Genomic DNA, 10,899 nt, shown 5'->3' on the forward strand with positions numbered 1-10,899 from the left:
GATGACACACGTAAAACAGCGACATGAACAAGGACATGGAGGACGGAAGACCCCGAACTCCGGTCCCTTTCTAACCCCCCTTTTACCCTGCCAGCTCACAGGTGGGATAGCATGGCCCTGGGGAGTTGCCGACACTGCAACTCTTCACAGGAGCAGAAAGCCCCACTTCTGTCTTGCTCCTCCAGAGCGGCTGCGGGTTTCAAACTGGTGACCTTGTGGTTATCAGCCCAGCATGCCATTGCCGTGGCACCAGGGCTCCCCCTCACAGAGTAAGCAAGCAGACAAGCGAACAAACAATCTGAGACCCTTCGTATTTGCAGAGGACATGACCTAGGAGCACAGGGCCACGACAAGGACTGAGACCTGGCCGTAGGATTATAGAGTACTTCCCCACCCCCTACACTGTACAACTCCCTCAGGATCACTTCAAGGAATTAAAAAGCAGGTCCTTTGACCTGAGACATCCCCTCTATCTTGCCACCAAAAACTCACAATACATGCTAAAAGGTAGAGAGAGACAGACAGAGAGACAGAGCAAACATCCAAGCCAGACTGAGATATGACAGAGACTTTGGGCTGGTCAGATCAGTGACCTAAAATTATATCCATTTACAATCTCACATCTGGATAAAGAACCCGAAGTAGAAAAAGAACGCAGGAGCCAGTTTTAAACTCACTTCTGGGAGCAAAATCAAACACTCCCGAGTCTATAAAAAGACCAATGAGATGTTAATTACAAATATTTCTTTTTTTTTTTTTCCACTTAAGCCGATCCCCTAAGAGCTTCCTTGCCCTAAGCAGTTCTCTGTTGCTCTCCTTGGAAAGCAATAAAACGGAATCGTCTCCAAAATCATCTGATTCTGATGTTGCGCACCCCCAGCTAGACTTCTTACTTTTCTTTGCAAAACCCACAAAGGCATTTTAAAGAGCAGCCGCCCTAGACGGCCACCATGTCCTTGCTGCCCTGCAAAGAAGAAGCGCGTGGCGCAGACTCAGAGCCAAGTTAGCAGAGGACGTGACAGAGGCACACCCAGCCCTCTTTAAAGTCACTCCTGTCCCGCCCGAGAAAGAAACCATCACTGGAAAAGCCAGGTGTCTCCGTGTCTGCTCGGCATTTCCCTCTACTTGTCCTCCCCACCGAGTCACCCTTTGATGTCCCCTTTCTCTCGCATGTGCAGGGACAACGTAACTGAATTTGGAACCTCATCGGCCTGATTTTTGAAGCCTGCTCCATTAGCGCTGCCAACATCTCCAATTAGGATTAGGCGCTTGAAAGGATTCTTACATTGCATTTAAAAAATTGATATCTGCGATGCTCGGTCATAATCCTCACTCCCCGGACCAGGGATTTAAGAAGGTGGGATTGCGTTCCCATCTGGAGGAGAAGGTAAGCTGATTTTTAGGAGGCGCTCTTTCGGGGAGGGCATGTTCGTGGAATCTGGGGGCCGGGGCGTTTGAAGGTGGAGAGGTTTGAGTGCGGTGCCAAGAGCTAGTGAGTTGCCCCGGAGAAGGCAGCGTGAGGAGTGGGCCGGTAAGAAAGTGGCAAGTCAGGCCGAGTTCTGGGATCTCGTTTATGCCGAGCGATTGCCGAAGACTTAGAAACCACAGCGAGCTCAGGAGATGCAACTTCAGAAGGCCAGAGGGCGGTGATGCTGTCACCCCAATAGCTGCTGAGCTTCACGGAGGTACCACAGCCCAGGTCTATCGACAGTGTTCCTGCATTCCACTGCTCTTGCAAACACTGTCACAGGGGCACGTGTCTGCGCTGGCCCCGAAGCAAGCCCATGCTTAGGCCTGACAGGAAGGCATTCAGGTCCAGGAGGTGAATGCAAGGACCCCAAAACATGGAGGAGGCGGATCCTAGAAAAGAAACTAGAGCCCCCTCCACCGAACCCATCGACAGAACCCAAGATTTGAACTTGTCTTCCCGTTGAATGAAAAATTCGAGTGACTTCAATTTTTTAAAGTTAAAACATACAAACAGACACCCCTCTGGAATCCATAAAACGTGGAGTCATTGGACTCAATGAAGCAGAGCATCATTTCAAGAAATCTGAGCCCACTTTTACGCTGTCCTTCTCTCAGTGGTATGGGTCCCCGGTGGTGCAGGGGGCTACCAAGGGGGCTGTTCACTGCAAGTTCAAACCCACCAGCTGCTTCAGAGGAGAAAGACGAGGCTACGAGTTCATGTAAACATTTCGAGTCCAGCTCTGTCCAATAGGATTGCTTCATAAAATTGACCCCACCACTGTTGGGTCATCATAGTGGTGATCCTAGAATGGCACAAACAGTTTGCACTGGGCCACTAACCAAAAGGTGGGCAGCTTGACTCACCTGAGCAGCGCCACGGTAGAAAGCACTGGAGACCAGCTTCCGAAAGAGAACAGGCAAGGGAGTGCAGGTCTACCTGGCACACCAGGCAGGGTGGCACAGCGGGGAACCCACAAAGGCCAGCACTTTAGTTTTTGCTTTGTTCTCTTCCCATTGGCCACCCTGAGAGGTGACAGCAGAATCTGGATGACTGAGAAGTAACCCTTCTGCGGCCTTCACCTCCCCCGCCTCCTCGTTGGGTTGGGAGGATAAAATAAATAAATGAGTAAAAATGTCAAGACCAGTTGGGTGCTCAGAATTTCACTGCTCTCTCTTTCCAGAGAGCTTGTTTATGTTTGTTTGTTTGTTTAATGAACCGAGGCAAAGTGCAACATTTCAGCTCTACGAAGCTTTCCCCGAGATCATTTGGTCCTTGATTCTCTGCACCCCAATCCCTTTGTTCCATTTCAGTTAACTTCGGGCGGGAGGGGGCGGGAGGAGGGAGAGAGAACATTCCCGAACATCTCCCACTTCAGGAAGGAAGTCTGACCGCCCCTCATCAGCCTGCATATTTGGTGACAGATCTATGATTACATCTCAGCAGCCTTGTCAAGAGAATCACACCCAGGCTTTGTGTGGCACCCTGATTTCAAAGAGTTCAGTGAACTTGGTGATTCTCTAATGGGAGCTTTCCGCACCTCAAGAGAGGGGAGAGATGGGTGGGACCACCGTGAATGGCTAGGAGCGGGGTCAGGGAGAAAGGGAGACCTTCAGTGCTTTCTAGAAGAGAAAGCTCGGGCTGCGGAAGAATGCCTCCCCGGGACACACAGGACCTGGATGCTGGTGGCTCCACAAGGCAACTATCAGCAGATGGGACTGGAAAGCCGATTCCCTCTGACTATAGAGCAGAGCTTCACGGCGATTGGGCAGGTCTGTAAACAGAGTAGACAGACATCTGCACGCGCTGTCACCAGAAGCGTGAGCAGAGGCCGGTGGTCGTCCAGCAAAGGGTGTGTGGAACGTGTCTCTCTTTGGGGTAGGAGGTGAAACTAGCAAACACAAGACCCAAGAAAGTGTCTTCCGACGCTAGGAATCTATAATTCCATCCTTTGGGACAATCAAGAGCGCATTTTGTACCTTAGTTTTCCGACCTAAAAAATGAGGGCCTGGGCACAGAACAGACGCCGCGAGGCTCTTCCTAACAACTGCAGTAACACATATGCCACGAGAGTCGACTGAGAGACAGACGCTTACTTTCTCACGCTTCTGGAAGCAACAAGTCCAAAGTCAAGAGCTCAGCTGCCCTGCTTGTTTCCTTGTCACTCCCCCTGGGTAAAGAGAGCCCTGGTGGCGTAGTGGTTCTACAACGGTCTGCTAGCCACAAGGTCAGCAGTTCAAAACCACCAGCTGCTCCTCAGGAGGAAGACCAGGCCTTGTATGCCTGGAAAGAGTTACAGTCTCAGAAACCCACAAGGCCAGTTCTATCCTGTCCTATAGGGTCACTATGAATCGGAATCAACTCATGGCAGTGAGTCTGAGGTTTCTTCGAGCCTGGGGGCTCCTTGGATCCTTGGGGTTTCTTGGTTTTCCTTGGCTTGTGGAAAATCCACTCAAGACCTCTACCTTCGATTGTGTGTTAATGTCAATTCAGAGCTTTTTATAACTCAGAACTGATTAAGTTTAGGCTCCATCCTACATTCCTTAGCTTCGTTAGCATAAGCAAAGTTAATCCCTGTTTCCAAATAGAATCGGAATACAGGTCAGGAGCCAGGAACTCAACACATATTTTAGAGGACATATTCAATTTATAGTAAGCTTGTGTATGTTGGCTTTCCTAACTCACTATTCAGTGTGCACTTCTGTGGGCCTGATTCTAAAGATTTGTTATAGGCATAGACAGAGTTGAAGATAGGAGAATCTAGCATCCAGGGCTATGCCTTTGGTATTTCAAATGCCAGCAGGGTCACACGGGGGTCACCCATGGTGGACAAACTCCAGTGAAGCTTCCAGAGTCACACAGACTAGGAAGAAGAACCTGGGGAATTTTAAAAAAACAAACAAACAAACAAAAACTGGCCTTGTGAATAAAACCATGACAGAGAAAAGCTGCCTCCTCGTGGAAGACTCTATCTGAATGATGTGGGTGGAGTAAAACTTTGGGGACCTGCGTGAGGCAGGACTCAAAATGAGGAGGAACAAATGCAAACCTCTAGGAGTGGTTGGCAGGTGGGATGTACAAAGTATGATCCAATGAAAATTGGAGATTGTCAAAAATAAAAGTGGAACACTTGAAGACTGATATCCTCGGCATTAGCTAGCTGAAGTGGACTGGGATTGGCCCCTTTGAATTGGACAGTCGTATGATTGACCAGGGTGGGGGTGATAAATTAGAGTCATGGTGTCATAGTCATTATTGAAAGGAACGTTTTAAGGTCGATCCCAAAGTACAGTGGTCTCACTGATAGGATGTTATTCATACGCCAACAATTAAGACCAGTTAATACAACTATTACTCAAATTTTCACACCAACTATTATCCCAGGGGCTAGGAAATTGAAGACTCTTACCAATTGATGCAGCTGAAATCACCACACATGCCACCGGGCTGTGCTGGTTGACACTCGCTGGCAATTAGAACAGGAAGCTGGAAAACCAAGAAAGAGCAGCAGTTGGAAAATATGACTTTGGCAATAGAAATGACACCAGAAATCACGTGATATAAATTTTCAAAAAATAACTCATTCAACACACACTTTTAAAACAATATAATTGATGCTTTCACCAGATAGAACACACGGGAATCAGATAGACTGCGTGTACAGAAAGAGACCATGACAAAGCTCAGGGCCACCCTTCAGTCTAAGGCCAGGGGCCAACTGTGGACCAGATCATCCTTTGCTCATCTGCAAGGTCAAACTGAACTTGAAGAAAAACAAGCAAGTTTACAAATGCCAAACTACATCCGTGAGTCGACTCCACCTGAGTTTAGAGGCCCTCTCAAGAATAGATGTGATGCACTGAGGGTCAATGACAGAACGCCAGACAAGGTCAGGGACGACACCCAATGCGTCCGACACGAAGAAACGGAAAGGTTGCAAAAAAGACAGGAAAGAAATAAAAGGCCAAAGTGCACATCTGAAGAGACTCTGACACGTACTCTTAAGCCCAGACTAGCCAAAGTGAAGAAAGAATGGATGAAGTGAAAGAAGATTTCAAAGGGAAGTTTGAGAAGACAAAGTATTATAAGGAAATGTGCAAAGTCCTGCATTAGAAGAGCACACTCACTCAGCATTTCACAGACTGAAAGGACTGGGGAGGGTGCGGCGGGGAAAGTCAAGCCTCAAGTTTCAATACTGAAGGATTCCTTGACCAACACAGGAAGCATCTACAGAAGATGGAAGGGATATACAAGTCACAGTTCCACCAGGAATTGGTGGATGCTCAAACATTTCAGAAAATAACATGCGATCAAGAATACATGGTATCGGAGGGAAGAAGTTCAAGTGGCAATGAAGATACTGAAGAAAAACGAGGTCCCAGGAAATAATAGAAAACCAACTGAGATGTTTCAATAAACGTCTATGGGAATAAATTTAGAAGACAGCTATATCTAGCCAGCCAACTAAATGAGATCCACATTTATGCCCATGTCAAAGCAAGATGATCCACAGAATGCAGAAATCATTGAACAGTATAATTAATGTCACATGCACATAAAATTGTAGACCATTTAAAAACAATTGCAATAGCAAATTGACAAGAAGCTGCCAGCAACTTAAGGCCAATTCAGAAGACGAAGAAGGAAGGATATCCTTGCTGATATTCAGATGGATGTTAGCTGAAAGCATAAATTATCAGAGAAATGTTTACTTGTGTTTTATTGACTAGACTGACATATTTAATTGTGTGAATTATAGTAAACTGTAGATCACATCGTGAAGAATAAGAACCCCAGAATACTTACTTGTGCTCAAATAAAGTGTGAACATAAACCAAGAGGCAGTAGACAGAACCAAAGGATGCTGTATGGTTTACAGTCAGGAAAGGTGCATATCGGGTTCTCTTCTTTGACCATGCGTGCTATTTGAATAATCCAAGAAGGTGAACTATGTGAAAAACACAGCATCAAGCCTAAAGGAAGACGCATTGTCTTTAACAACTTGTGATACGCAGGAAATACAACCCTGCTGCTCAACGTGAAGAGGAGTTGAAGCACTCGCTGAAGATCAAGGACTGCAGCTTTCAGTAGGGTTTACCCCTCAATATAAAGGAAATAAAAATCCGACACCTTGGCGAACCCCCTTTGACCGTAGGCCAGGGATGGGAGAAACAGTGTTATCATTCCGTGTGCAATGGAAACTGGATGATTACAGATGCAGTTAAGTTCAAAGTTAGCCTAACATTTGATCTCCCTATAGACCCATTTTAAATTTGTTCTCATTTTTAATGGTTTCTGCTTTCTTTTCAGTTGAGGTTTTTCTCTGCCTGACTGTGTTACTATAGTTAGTTTTTTGTTTGGAGGTTTTCTGGGGTTTTGGGGTGTGTTTTTCCGTGTATGGAATCCAGGATAGGTAACTCTGTAGAGACAGTAGCCGGATCAATCATTTCTTGCGGGTGTAGCAGGGGAAGTTGGTGGGCAATTGGAAGCTAACAACAGGAAAGAAGAGATTGCTCTACCACAGACAGTGGGGAAATTTGTACAACTCTTCTCAATACGATTGAACTACTGAAGTGTCTGATATGTGAATTACATGTCAACAAAACTGTTACTACAAAAGGACCCACTGTCAATAAATAATGAACATGCTAAAGGGTTGCCGTAAGTCAGGCTCGACTCTAAGGCAATGAGTTTGGTCTTGATTTTTTTTAGAGCAGATATGGAAACTCGTGGAGCCTCCACGCGTGTCAGCACAGAATGAGCACCTGAAGCCACGGACCCAATATGTGCAGATGTGGCTAGTTGCCATCAAGTTGGCTCCACTTCGTGGTATTTACTGGGCCAGTAAACAGCATCAAAAGGTCAGAGTTGCCAAAGACTTCATTTTACTGGATTCACAGTCTATACCCACGGAAGCAGTGGTTGAGAAATCAAATGACAGATTGCATTGGCTAAATCCACACTTCTTTAAAATGTTAAAAAAAAATTCAAAGATTTCACCTTCAGGACTAAGGTGTGCCTGAATCAAGCCATGATATAGTTAATTGCCTCCAATGAATACAGAAACTGGACAGTGAAGAAGAAAGACTGACGAGGAATTGATGCATCTGAATGAAGATGTCGGGGACGAATATTAATGCACCGTAGACTGAAGAACAAGCAAAGGAGTCTAGGAAGCATGCATCCTAGAAGGGGAGCCAGGAGCAATGACCTCTCGTGCATTTTGAATATGGTATTGGAAGGGATCACTTCCTGAAGGAAAACCGTCCTGTTTGGTAAAATAAAGGCTCATCAAGAACTCTCGCCAGGAGAGGGATTGACACAGTGGCTGCAACCGTGGGCTTGAACGTGGCAAAGATTAAGAATGGCGCCCGGAGGGCCAGAGTTTCAGTCTATGGCAGTGGTTCTCAACCTTCCTAATGCCGTGACCCTTTCATACAGTTCCTCAGGTTGTGGTGACCCCCAACCATAACATTATTTTCATTGCTACTTCATCACTGTCATTTTGCTACGGCTATGAGTTGGGCGACCCCCGTGAAAGGGCCATTCAACCCCCAATGGGGTAGTGACCTACAGGTTGAGAACCACTGGTTTATGGTCTATCAACAGGGTCACTATGAGGCAGACCTCACTCAAGGGTGCCCAACAACGACGACGATAACATGAACTTCTAGCCGCAGTCAAAGGCAAACATATGTCCAATGCCTTTGAGCAAAATTTTTCAACCTAAAGGATTTGTGACCCTTATTTTGAGCAATGTCAAGAAACACATGGGGATCGTGCCTTAGAGTTCCTTGAAAGGCGCCCGCCCTGGAGTTCATGGCTTGGCTCCTTTGGCAGGTTTCTGGTCCAGAAGGCTTGTGTCTAATGAGGAAATGCTCCCACGCAGAGGAAGAACCGCTGCAGGGCTGCGTTCCCAGAAGCTTGGGACAATGGACCTGCCCTGACACCTCATTCCAGTGACCTTGGCCTCACAGCCCCCTAAGTGTGTGCTGCATACAACTAGAGTTCAAAACGTGCTTGGGTGCACACAATCAGCTGTGCAGAGGGAAATGCCTGCTTATCACACATAGAATCCATTCTGAACATTCATATCCACTTTAAATATTCCTATTGTATAATGCGGAGGAGCTTCAAAAAGTTGGTTAGAAAAATAGAACGAAAAGATCAGGAACATTTTCTTCTGTGAATTTTTTAAAGCTTCTCCATATATTGTTCATCATCTTAAAAATTGAGTTGTGACATCAGAAAGGCAGAGTCTTCCGGGCAGAGGGACATCTGTAACAGCAGATGGTGGAACGACAAATAGGGACATGTGTGAGGACTGCCAGGCTGGATAAAGCTCGGAATCCCTTGAGGCTGTTCCGTGACATTCTCCTAGTTGCTGGTTAAATGTGCCTGTGGTTAAGTGGACATGTGTCTCTCAGAGAGACATTGTCCCCAGACACCGAGAAAAAGCCTTTCACTGGAAGAGAGGCTCGTTTATTTAGGGAGAGAACAGGGGTCCCTTGACCTATACAATGGAAATACAAAGATTTTAAAGACTCCTCCCACTTCTAATGGGTCAGATACCCGACCAACCACCACTGAGCTCTTGTCCACACGAGCTGTCGTTAAAGCATTTCTCAGATCTTCCACGGAGAGTAAATCATTTAAGTCAGAGCAACTTGTATTTTGAAAAGCTCGGGATGTATGGTTGTCAAACTTGCACAGTTTCCCTAACTTTGGGATGACACCAGTCAATGGATGCAAAGAACTTTGTCCTAGCCTCCTGTTCTTTCGGTGCAATTGTGCTGATTGCCTTGAGGGAAACTCCCAACTAGGATCCGCAGGACGACGCATCCCACAGCTGTGCCAACATACCCACCCTGGTCCTGCAGACCCCTCACTTCTGCTTATTATAAACCTTGACATTTCGAGGTGCAAAAGCTACCAAACCCTCTCTACACAGGTGTGCTCACTCACACACATACTCAGAGACTATGAATACATTTCTCCAAGAGCATTCAAGTTCAAGGGATGGGGACAGGATGGGCAGATGGGTGTTCGTGTTGACCTCTCACACAGAAGGACAAGAATCGTATGCTCCCCTGCTTGTCTCCTGCACTCACTGTGTCCCTTGTCCTCTCCTGGCCCTGGGTACGGGACGCCATCTTGGAACTAGATAGGACCGGAGGTGCACAAGCAGCACCGAAGTGAGACTAATCTTACACACGGCCTCCAAGGCTCGGTGTGATGAGTATTGGTAGGTTCCTTTTAGTCCGTTCCACCTCACGGGGACCCTGTGTGACAACGCTGCCCCGTCTTAGGCCATCTTCACAATTGGAGCCCATTGTTGTCCCCTCTGTGTCAATCCATCTCCTTGAGAGTCTTCCTCTTTTCCACTGACACAGCAAGCATGACGTGTCCTTTTCTAGGGACTGGTAACAAGTCTAAAGTATGGGACCCACGTCTCGCCATTCGTGTGTCTAAGGGACCTTCTGGTCGCATTTGTTCTGTGGCAGCGAGGAACGTCCATGGTGCTTCCAACAGTCTCTGCCAGTGCCATCATCCAAGCGCGCCAAGTATCTGTGTCCTTCCTTTTTCGTTTCCCAATGTTCATTTTCTAGGAGGGGACAGAGGACCCCCTGGCTGGGATCAGACACGCCTTAGTCCCCAAAGTGACACCTTTGGGCTTTAACACATTAAATGCAATATGTCATTCGATGTCCTGATGGCTGCTTCCACAAACAGGGCCATTCAGTGTTTCGTTCTGTTGTGCATGGGGTTGCTATGGGTCGGAACCAACTCAAAGGCACCTAACAACAACAGCAGCTTCCATGAGCATTAGTTGTGGATTCAAATAATATGAACTCTTTGGCAAGGCCAGTCTTTTCTCAGTTTACCTAACGGGGTCTATTGGCAGAGTTAGCTGCGGAGATCTGGGCTTTCTCTACACGGAGTAGCAATCCAGGCCCAAAGCTACAGTCTTTGATTTTCATCAGTAAGTGCTTCAAGCCCTCCTCTCTGTCAACAAGCAAGATGGGGCGCCTGCATATTTCAGGTTGTAAATTAGCCTTCCTCTGATCCAAATGCCATATCTGTCTCCATATAGTCCAAGTCTTGGACTGCAATGTAATAATAGTACAATAATTCAATATAATAATTCTACTTTGTCTTCTTGTACTACCCTTGGAAAGGGGCTGTTCTGCTCTGTGGTGATGTGAATTTTCATAATGTGATTTTTCTTCCCATTTCTCTATCGCCCCCACAAATGATTGGGGGGAGGGGTATGCAACTAAGGTAGAGAGCACCCTAAGCTGGACATTGCCCTGTTTGCCACTCCCCTGCCTATCGGAGAACCATCTCAGAAGCCAAAAGATAAGAGAATTCCTGGGATCATCAAGGAAGAAGGGCTTCCAGCTGGGCATGGCCAAGATCCCTCCTGCCTG

Source organism: Tenrec ecaudatus, chromosome 16 (assembly GCF_050624435.1).
Source record: "Tenrec ecaudatus isolate mTenEca1 chromosome 16, mTenEca1.hap1, whole genome shotgun sequence".
NCBI lineage: Eukaryota > Metazoa > Chordata > Mammalia > Afrosoricida > Tenrecidae > Tenrec > Tenrec ecaudatus.